Source organism: Anolis sagrei, chromosome 8 (genome assembly GCF_037176765.1).
Source record: "Anolis sagrei isolate rAnoSag1 chromosome 8, rAnoSag1.mat, whole genome shotgun sequence".
Taxonomy (NCBI): Eukaryota; Metazoa; Chordata; class Lepidosauria; order Squamata; family Dactyloidae; genus Anolis; species Anolis sagrei.
In genome coordinates this window covers 20936452-20947181 of record NC_090028.1, presented here as the reverse complement: position 1 = coordinate 20947181, position 10730 = coordinate 20936452, and the positions used below count along the sequence as shown (strand labels likewise).

The 10730-nt window shown below is 43.6% G+C and overlaps 1 long non-coding RNA gene across 1 annotated transcript; it reads right to left on the bottom strand.

The window, feature by feature from the left end:
* Nucleotides 1-243: 243 nt before the first annotated feature.
* On the bottom strand, nucleotides 244-3590 carry LOC137097567 (uncharacterized). Its single transcript, XR_010910268.1, has 2 exons — nucleotides 1009-3590; nucleotides 244-785 (listed from the first exon to the last, which is right to left on the bottom strand). It is a non-coding gene; the product is annotated as an uncharacterized lncRNA (long non-coding RNA).
* Nucleotides 3591-10730: the final 7140 nt, after the last annotated feature.

The following is a 10730-nucleotide window of genomic DNA, read 5'->3' as shown; positions in this document are numbered from 1 at the left end:
TCAGATATTTACATTATGATTCAGAACGGTAGCAAAATTACAGCTATGAAGTAGCAACAAAAATAATGTTATGGTTGGGATCACCACAACATGAGGAACTGTATTAAGGGGTTGTGGCATTAGTGTGCTGTCTCTGCCTGCGGAACTATAGTTCTTAGTGAAAAAACAAGGACGTGGCAACTTTTTGCTTCTTGCCTTCCTTTAGAGAATTAGAACTCTCGAGGATCAACAAGACACTATAGATAACTCGAAATAGGCTTTATTGTTTACAGAGAGTTATCTTTCTGAGGCATTAAACTTGATGTTCCAAAAAGGGTTTAAAAATACATTACAGTCTCTGGTTGTCTTGGGTTCAAAGAGTTTTCCAGCTGAGTAGCTTCCAAGTTCCCTCTTTCTCAATGGCTATGAGGTCAAAACACTCCAAACCCCAGTCCAATTGCCTATATTGAAGGCACAAAGTCTTCCTCTTGATGCCAAAAGACTGGTTTGAAGGCGCTTAAGATTCCTCAATGTTGTCCAGATGAGCTGGGCATGAAGTATGAATCCTAAGGGTATAAACTTGAGAATTGGTGGTAAGAAATGACTTGACCAAGGCCTTTTGCACGTCCATCTGTTGAGCTTTTGGTGGTAAGAATGAAAATGAAAGTGTTGTTTTTCTCCCTAAGAAGGGGTGGAGCCAAACAATTGAGCTGGAGGAGCAAGCCAACTGATGTAAAACAACATTGCTTGACAGCTGTAGATAACCAATCAATTCAACTATACATTTACAAGGTAACCAGGCAAGTCTGGACATGTTGTTGTTGTTGTTCATTCGTTCAGTCATCTCCGACTCTTCGTGACCTCATGGACCAGCCCACGCCAGAGCTCCCTGTCGGCCGTCACCACCCCCAGCTCCTTCAAGGTCAGTCCAGTCACTTCAAGGATGCCATCCATCCATCTTGCCCTTGGTCGGCCCCTCTTCCTTTTACCTTCCACTTTCCCCAACAGTTACATGTTACAACATGTTACATGGACATGTTACAACAGTTCAAACCTTTGCAACTTAAAGTTTTACATACAGGTGGCGCCAGTTGCGCCGTCACAATTAGGAAGGTTGAGAAACACTGTTATATAGGATGTCTACTTGATAGTTCGAAAGCCTTTCCTTTTATATGGAATCACTGGATTTCATTTTTTGTAAAAGCCCCTCATAAAGACATAAATATGTGCGTTACATTGTCTATAAAAATGAACAATACACACATTTCACAAGGACACATGATTAAGGAAACAGAAATCAATATTTTCATTGGGTATTTAAGCACAACCCAAACATAGTAAAATCTCCTTCCTGTATGTCAACCCGACATGTCACGAATTTTAACAGACTTTTCTGTTTCAAAAACCTAGCAACACTGACACCTACACACCAGTTAGGGAGGAAAAAGTGGAACGACTGCACTGTGTGTGGTTGTTGTGTTTTGTTTTTTTGGCTAGTAGTGCTAGACGCCCTAAGTTGGACCATAACAACTGACCAAGAACTACTGTTTCCCTAAAATAAAATAAGGTCTTTTTGGCTCCAAAAGATGTCTTATTTTTCCAATTTCAGGGGATGTTTTGTTTTTCCAAATTGACTTTTTAAATGAACTGTAACTAGGGCTTGGTTTTTTAAGTAGGTCTCATATTTCAAGCATCAAAAATTATGCTAGGGCTTATTTTTATTATTTTATTATTATTATTACATTTTATTTGTACCCCGCTACCATCTCCCCAAGGGACTCGGTGCGGCTTACATGAGGCTGAGCCCAAATATCACAATACAGACAATAAACAACAATACAACACAATTAAAAAATAAAACAAAACATAGGCAATAAAATATACAACATTATCACTAAGACAACACACAATTAAAAACAGTGGGAAGGCCAAATGTAAAGTTAAAATTGGAAATAATGTTGGGACATGGACGAAAGGAGATAAGGTGTTTGTAAGGGTATACTAGCAGACCTAAAGAAATGTAAAGTACTTTGGAGGACAAAGTGCTATGATATCATTGTTCCGGGAAGGCACACTGGAACAGCTACGTCTTCAAGCTCCTCCTGAAGACTGCCAGAGTTGGGGCCTGTCTGATGTCTTTAGGGAGTGAGTTCCAGAGTCGAGGGGCCACCACCGAAAAGGCCCTCTCTCTCATCCCCACCAATCGCGCCTGCGATGCTGGTGGGATCGAGTGCAGGGCCTCTCCGGATGATTGAAGGGATCGTGTGAGTTCATATATGGAGATGCGGTCACGCAGGGTAGGTGGGCTTTGTAGGTAAGAACCTGCACCTTGAATTGGGTCCGGTAGATGAATGGCAGCCAGTGGAGCTCCTTGAACAGAAGGGTTTTGGGGGTAGCTCTTATTTCTGGGGAAACAAGGTACTACTGCTCAGTGTAGACAGAACTTCCTTAACCCAGTGCTCTCCGGGTGCATTGAACTATATTTTCCATTATCTGACCAGCATAGTCTGGGGATGTTTGGAGTGTTAGTCCCCAAATCCCACAGGATCTCTGGTTTGAGAAAGATTGGGAAGGCTGCATATTGAAGTAGATCTGCGTGGGAAATGAGTAAACAGAGCAACCAGGCTGTTTCCGTGAGCCTACGTTCATTCACTTTTCTCACACAAATCAGAGTAAAGTTTCTAGGAAATTTTCCATTCAGTCATTTCAATTCTGGGGGGTGAAGGAGGTCCGTGGAGTAGGATTCCTAACACTTGTGGAACACACAAGCAAAGATCCCTCCACCCCAAATTCTAGCCATGCTCTGTTTCTCTATGCAAAGTGTTACTGGGATCATCTCTCCGGGTACCCTGACATTTTCCTGAACTGGGAAAGATGTGCCATCTGAGGAGTTTTATGGCCAGTTTGGAATGTGTTACTTGCAGTGATGAGAATAGCTTCCTGCCAGGCCTCTTGGAGCCTTTGTGGGCCTGTCTCTCGGCCATTAATTTTATGGCCTTGCTGCTATTTTCTCCCTTACATTTGTCTCTTGTTAGCACTTATTACTGTACAGGTTTCCCACCCCTGCTCCTCCTTCATACACTATTGCTTTTCTCACTGATCGAGGCCTGTGCTGTCACACGCTGGGCCTGAAATAATGTCTGTTTACAGGACGTGCCTTCTGTATGCCCAACGGGACGCCGGGATGCCTCAGCTGAAGGGCTCCTCAGGTTTCCCAATACAAAATAAGTTCAACAAAGTTCTTTATTTGGGCTTAAATCTTCAAACAAATGAATTAAACACTTTATAACCTTGGAAAACCAGTAGCTTCCTCAATCTGCCATCAAGGGCAGGCAGCTGGTGGTAAACTGTTCCTTTCTTCCTTAGGGAAATCCTCTGACCCCTCCTTGGGCAATATTTCTTTACCTTGCTGGTGTGAGGCCCCTACTCCTGGCTCCAAGCTACTTTATGGATAGCCCGAGTGGTCCCTTACCAGACAAGATTTCTGTAGATCTTCCAAGCTGAAAGGTGTCCTTTAGTTTTACTCCACGAAGGCTGTAGGAACTGTCCTGTTGCCCCAACAAAGGCTGGCTGTATTCCCCCCAGCAAAAGCTGTGGAACTATTCCTTTACCCCCCCCCCCCCAGCAGAAGCTGTGAGTAGTGAAGCCTTTGTGCAGGTGGGATAGAGAAACCCACACATCCTGCTGTTAGGCTCCAAACAGTGAGACTGAACAAAAGTCCTCCTTTGCCTCCAAAACCCCGGGAAAAAGGGGCGGGTCTAAAGACTCTAACAATGATTGCCAGGTTGCTGGCCCAATGGCTGCAACCTGGGGAAGCTACCTGATTGCAAAATGTGTGGTTTAAATAAATTCATTCAAACTAAGCAGTGCAAGAAAAAGAGGTTCAAATCTCCTAGCACTACCGTGCCAGCAGAAGGCCTCTTGCTAGGAATGTCAGGCAGCAATAATAGTCCCTTTGTCCCACCCAGTCTATACACTTTGGTTGCCTTCAACCATTCAAAATATTCAAACAGACAACATGAATATTTTTCCATACTTACTGTATCTGCTCTGTCAAAGGAAATCTCAGGGCAAAAATTCAAGGTAATATATGTCCATCAAGCCCTGCAAAATGTGGAATATGCCAATTTCATACATTCCAACTGTCATAATTTGGCAGGAACCGTAACCCTCCATCAGTCCACTTCTTCAGCCATGTTTAAAATGTACTAATTTCTCTCTCCTTTCTGCCACTTTCCTGTGTTATCCTCAACTTTCTTCAGTTATTGCAAACAGAGCTCAGAGTGTAAAAGTAGTTTGCACTCACTGAACTCATCAAGAGGGAAAGAGATGAAGCCTTCTCCCTCCCAGGAAGCACAGGCAAAAACAAACAGCTGCCACTTCTAGTTCAGGCTCTTCCTCATTTAAAAAGTCTTTTCTATTTTGACCACCTTCTAATACACATGTCAAACTCAAGGCCCACAGGCCAAATCTGTCCTGTCCCGTAATTGTATGTAGCCCTCCAGATGTTGGACTATCACCTCTGTATTCCTCATGACTGGAGCTTATGGGAGTTGTGATACAGGAGCATTGGAAAGGCAAGTTTGTTCTGTTCAGTTAGGAAAATGGGGTTTGAATTTAGATACAAGACTTGTGGAAATAATGTCTGGTGTTAAAATGTTATTTAACCTTTCTCCAACCTCAGAGCCACAAGTTCTGTTTGGTTTCAATTCTCAAAAGTGATGAGGGTTGCTGTTCAAACATCTGGGGGGCTCAAATTAGGTAAAAACTAAAGAGCACTGATCACTATTATAGTTGGTCCTCTGTCTCCGGAGAATCTCCATCCACAGATTTAACAGCCCCTTGAAGGCAATTATAAGGTTGATGTGGCATTCAATGAAAATGGGGTTGAAATCTCTGTTCTAGTGTTACTTGGCCACTCATAGCCTAGTTTTCGTTGGCAGAATGGAGGGTAATAATAATAATAATAATAATAATAATAATAATAATAATAATCTTTATTTGTACCCCGCTACCATCTCCCCAAGGGACTCGGTGTGGCTTACATGAGGCCAAGCCCAAAGTACATCAAACAAAACATCAATAAACACAACATCAATAAACAATCAATAAAATACAAATCATATAAATCACATAAACAAAAAACAATCAATAGTTACATAAACAATTTTAAAAATGGCAGGGCCAAATCTAATAGATTAAAATTGAAAATATGCTGACGTGAACAAGGTAAAATATGACTAGGATAAGATTTTTTGGAGAGAAATGAGGGAATGCAGTCCATCCTAAGTCAGTATTAAAGTGCATTGTTAGAACATATTGCTGAGAGTTCTCCTTATTCTGGGAAGGCACATTGGAACAACCACGTTTTCAGGCTCCTCCTAAAGACTGCCAACGTTGGGGCATGTCTAATGTCCCTGGGAAGTGAGTTCCAGAGTTGGGGGGCCACCACCGAGAAGGCCCTTTCCCTCGTCCCCCACCAATCGCGCCTGCGAAGGAAGTGGGAGCGTGAGCAGGGCCTCTCCAGATGATCGAAGAGATCGTGTGGGTTTGTACACAGAAATGCAGTCACGAAGGTAAGCAGGTCCCAAACCGTTCAGGGCTTTGTAGGTAAGAACCTGCACGTTGAATTGGGACCGGAAAATGAAGGGCAGCCAGAGGAGCTCCTTAAACAGGGGGGTTGACTCCTCTCTGTAAGAAGCACCAGTTAGTAACCTGGCTGCCGCCCGTTGTACCAATTGAAATTTTCGGGCCGTTTTCAAGGGCAGCCCCACGTAGAATGCATTACAGTAATCCAATCTGGAGGTGACTAAGGCATGGACCACCCTGACCAGATCCGACTTCACGAGGTACAGGTATGCAAGTTGAGTGATACACTTGAGCCATTAATGGTCATTAGGAGTCCACTTTTCTTTTCCGCTGAGTCTTCTAATCTTGGTGTGCAGCAGGAAATTGGGAATGGCAAACTGGTGATAGGTGAGAGGCTGAGGTCTCCCTCAAATACACACACTCACACCCTTAGCACATTCTCTTCCCTGTCTCTGTTACACAACAACAAGCATATACACAAGAACTAGTGTTGTGTGGTTACAGCATTAGTCTGGATCTGGGGAGGTCCACATTCAAGTACCTGCTAAGCCATAAAACCCAATTGGGGTGGGGGCATGAACTGATATTTTCTCTCAGTGTGTCCTTCCTCATAAGGTTGTCGTGGAAAGAAGGAAATCTATGCTACTTTGAAAAAAAATAGGAACAGGACAGAACAGTCAGGGTAAAAGCCTGTGATGCAAATGTGATGCAAAGAAGTGCTTACCTAATCACTTCAGGTGACTAGGAATTGCATGCAGATGAATGGATTGGCAAAGGAGGGATAAAAAATCACGTCCTTCTTGGCACTCTCATAAAATCAGAGTTGGAAGAGACCGTGTGGGTCATCGAGTCCAACCCCCTGCCAGGAAACAGGAAATTTGTATTCATAGAAATGCAACAAGTTTCCTTGGGAAGGATCAAACATTTGTTTTTTCTTTCACAGGCTAAAAGAAATCTCGATAAGCTGGTCGTTTTTGCAGGTTCTTTTACGACTCTTTGCCAGAGAATCTGTCACTTAACTGGATAGGCTGTGCGGCAATGGCACAAATGGGATGGGTGGGCTTGTTTTATCCACTTGAGAGGTTGGGGTCAGAGGGAGTCTTTCTCTGTAGCTTACAAGTTGGACAGCAGGACTGATCTAGCTAAGACACCTACTTGCCTCAGAGCTATCATGTTATTGAAAAACTTTCATTCCAGTCCCATAAGTGCTAGCAATAAAGCCCACAATGACCTTTTCTTGTTTCAGGTGACTGCTCAGTGAACTTGTCACAAGTTTCACAAGCACTACATATACATCCCTCACCTCAGGGCATGGTTCAGCATTTAGTTTAGGAATAACCACAATCTCTTCACAATTCCCTGGAAGACACATCCCTTGGAAGACTTAGGAAGAGCCATGGGCTTTCCACCCAGATTTTATCTTTGTTTATTCCTGGGAACGTTTCCTTATACTGATTGCCAAATTCGACCCACCCCTTGGAAATCCCATTCAAGGTGTGCCAGCACCCTCAGTACCCACTGTATGGTCAGTCAAACCCCACTGTCCTATTCTGGTCAACTCCATCAACTCCCAACTCACACACTTTCTTTCCTTCCCATACCCATGACATGCTTGGGGAGCTTGACACACCGGGCATCCAAAACTGTGGTTCCTGCGGAGCTGAAATCACTCAACATTGTGATAGGATTCTGCTGGTGAACTACACTGTTCTGCCCTAAATGTCATTATGTAGGCAGTTGTACTTTCTGAGAAGTTGGCACAAGCAGTGTGCTGGCAGTGCAAACATTGCACAAATGGTTTTCTTTTCTTGGAGGTTCCCCAATTCTTCATTTCATTTAGTGGTTGGGAGTAATGGCACTATTGTGCAATAGACAACCATGAAGTGTTGCAAAACGATATGATCCAGTATATCCAATACGAGTTCCACTTTGGTGTAAATCTATTCTCTCCGAACACAGAACAAGATCCTGACCTTGGTGCATTTTATCCTCACAGTAATCTGTGGTAGGCTAAGCTGAGAGAATCACATGTGAAAATGTGAACTTCATTACTGAGTAAGGATTTGAACCAGATTCTTAACCACAACCTGGGGAGGGGGTGGGGGGGAGAGCGAGCTTCATGAATGAGAGTTTGATTTTTCATAGAATCATAACTAAATGAACCACAATTTGTCAGACTTTAATAAAAATGGAAGCAGCTGCACTGGAGAATGAGAAGTGTGCTGGCACAGTTGTGCCAGGAGATTTTATTCTTTTTCTTGCACTGTTAATTTGCATGAATCTATTCAAGCTATGCTTTTTTGCAATTGGGTAGCTTTCCCCAGGTTGTAGTCATAGGGCCAACAACCTATCAATCACCATTAGACCCACCCTTTTCCCCAGGTTTGGAGGGAAAAGGGTACTTTTAGTTCAGTCTCACAGTTTAGAGCCCTACAGTAGGACGTGTGGGCTTTTCTCTACCCCACCTGTAAAAAGCTTCGCTTCTTACAGCTCTGCCAGGGTTAAAGAAATAGATCTTATAGCTCTGCTGGGGCCAGAGATATAGATCTACAGCCAGCTTTTGCTGGGGAAAAAGGAAAACCTCTACAGCTTTGCAGTTCCACAGCCTTCGTGGAGAAACTAAAAGGACGCAAGCTTGGCAGATGTGCGGCAACCATTGCCTGGTAAGGGACCACTCAGGCTATCCATAACGCAGCTTGGAGCCGGGAGTTGGGGCCTCACGCCAGCAAGGTTAAGAAAGATTGCCCAAGGAAGGGTCGGAAGGTTTCCCTAAAGAAGATAGGAACAGTTTGTCAAGCAGCTGCCTGTCCCTTGTCGGCAGATCGAGAAAGCTACTAGTTTTTCAAGATTATATGGCATTTTATTCATTTGTTCGAAGATTTAAGCCTTAATAAAGAACTTTGTTGGACTTACTTTGAGACTCTACAGAACTTTGTTTTGGGAAACCTAAGGGACTCTTTAGCTGAGGCATACAGAAAGCACGTCCTATAAACAGACATTGTCATAGGCCCAGCGCGCGACAGCACAAGAAGAGTTGGGCTGAAACAGGCTAGGAATATTCCCATCACAACAAATCATGGTTTGTCCTAGGATCTGCATGCAGGTCTTCCAGGATGAATCAATGGTCAGCTTCTGCTGGAAACTGAACACAGAATTGCATTGAGGGGACTGAAGAGATTCCTAGAGAGCTGTTCTTTCTAAAAATGTCAAGGGACTCAGTCATGACTAGAGGAATTTGACCTTGGACGACGTAGAAAATCGTAGGGAAACCTGAGTTTGTCAAATTGTGGATACAAAAAGAATGAAAAATAAGGGTTTGAACCTGTTTAAGAAAAAACATGAGACACAAGGAGAAACTGATCAGAAGACCACAAGAAGCAGAGCAGACAATGGCACCATCTGCTGGGGAAAATAAGGTGGTTAAACAAGGATTACAATTTTGGCATCCAGTATTTGTTTTTGGTGTATTCATAAGTTAAGAGCCTGATCTGCATCGATAGGTGGACATTGTTCAGTTTTAAAGCAGAAGTATATTGAATTTCAATAAGATTTTAAAAAGATTTTAAAGCTTTTAAAATGGAACCTCCATAAACCTAGTGTTCTAAGGAACACAGTTTGGGAACCACTGCTGTATAGAAACAAGAGAACAAATATGTTTCATCTTCTGCAGGATAGCCTGCAAGACATTTCTCTTCATCTGACACCTTGTAGAATGCTGCAGTTGGAAGAGACCAGAAGAGCAACCTGAATAACCCCCTCCCATGCAGGAACACACAAGTGGCACTGTGCAATGACCATCTGCATGTGCCAAGTCCAACAGCGCCACAGGCACAACTTTGCTTCCTCAATCTTTTAACTCCATTGGACATGGCCCAGTGGCACAATGGGTTAAACTCTTGTGCTGGCAGGACTGCTGATGAAAGGTCAGCGGTTCAAATCCAGGGAACATGGTCAGCTCCTGTCCGTCAGCTCCAGCTTCCCATGCGGGACATGAGAGAAGCTTCCCACAGGATGGTAAAACAGTTCTGACTGATAGCAACAAAAACCCTCACTCTACTTCAGAGAAATAGTAATGAGTTCTGACTAACCTATCCTAGGTAGTCCCCTGAGTTATTAGCTACCTCTTCCCTAGAGTTCTTTCTGTTAAATAACCCAGCCTAGAGGAGCCCCTAGTGGTGCAGTGGATAAAACCCCTGTGCCAGCAGGACTGAAGACTGACAGGTTGCAGGTTCAAATCCGGGGAGAGGCGGATAAGCTCCCTCTATCAGCTCCAGCTTTTCATGCGGGGACATGAGAAAGCCTCCCACAAGGATGATAAAAACATCAAATCATCTGGGCATCTCCTGGGCAATGTCCTTGCAGACAGCCAATTCTCTCACACCAGAAACAACTTGCAGTTTCTCATCGCTCTTGACCAAAAAAAAAAAATTGGACAAAATTGTCTAATGACTTTTGAAGGGAACTTACATAAGTATTTTGTGCTTCAAAATTTCAAACATCGTATAATACTTGTAATCACATAATAGTCATATCCCCCTTTTTGGGGGTTCCAAAATGGTATTTTTGTTTCCTTCATTAATGGTTGCACCCCTGATTTACCAATCCATCCACTCGCCCAACCAAAAACTTACATGCTTTCTTCACTCATTCATTCACTTGGCCACCAATCCACCCACCCGGCCAGCCAGCCAGCCAGCTAGATCAGGCATGGGCAAACTTTAGCCCTCCAGGTGTTTTGGACTTCAGCTCCCATAATTCCCAACAGCCAGTAGAGTTGAAGTCCAAAACATCTGGAGGGCCAAAGTTTGCCCATGCCTGAGCTAGACACTCACTCAGTCACCCATCCACTTCAAGCAGTATTTCTGAAAGGGGATGGTCTGAGAATGGATGCGTGAGTGAATGAGTGAGTGCATGAGCAAGTGAGTGAGTGATGAGTGGGTGGGAGAGTGGGTGCTGAAAACCACCTTCCTACATACTCATTCAACTACACACTCACTTGCTTGGTTGCCCATCCAGTTCCAAGCCATCTCTTCCAAGAACTGCAGCAGTTCTCTAAATGGGAAGTTAGTGTGTGACTGGTGTCAAGTGAAATACAAGTTTGAGAAAATCACCCTTACTTGGTGTGCATTTAGTCCCAAAACAGGCAAGTTTCCTCAAGTTGA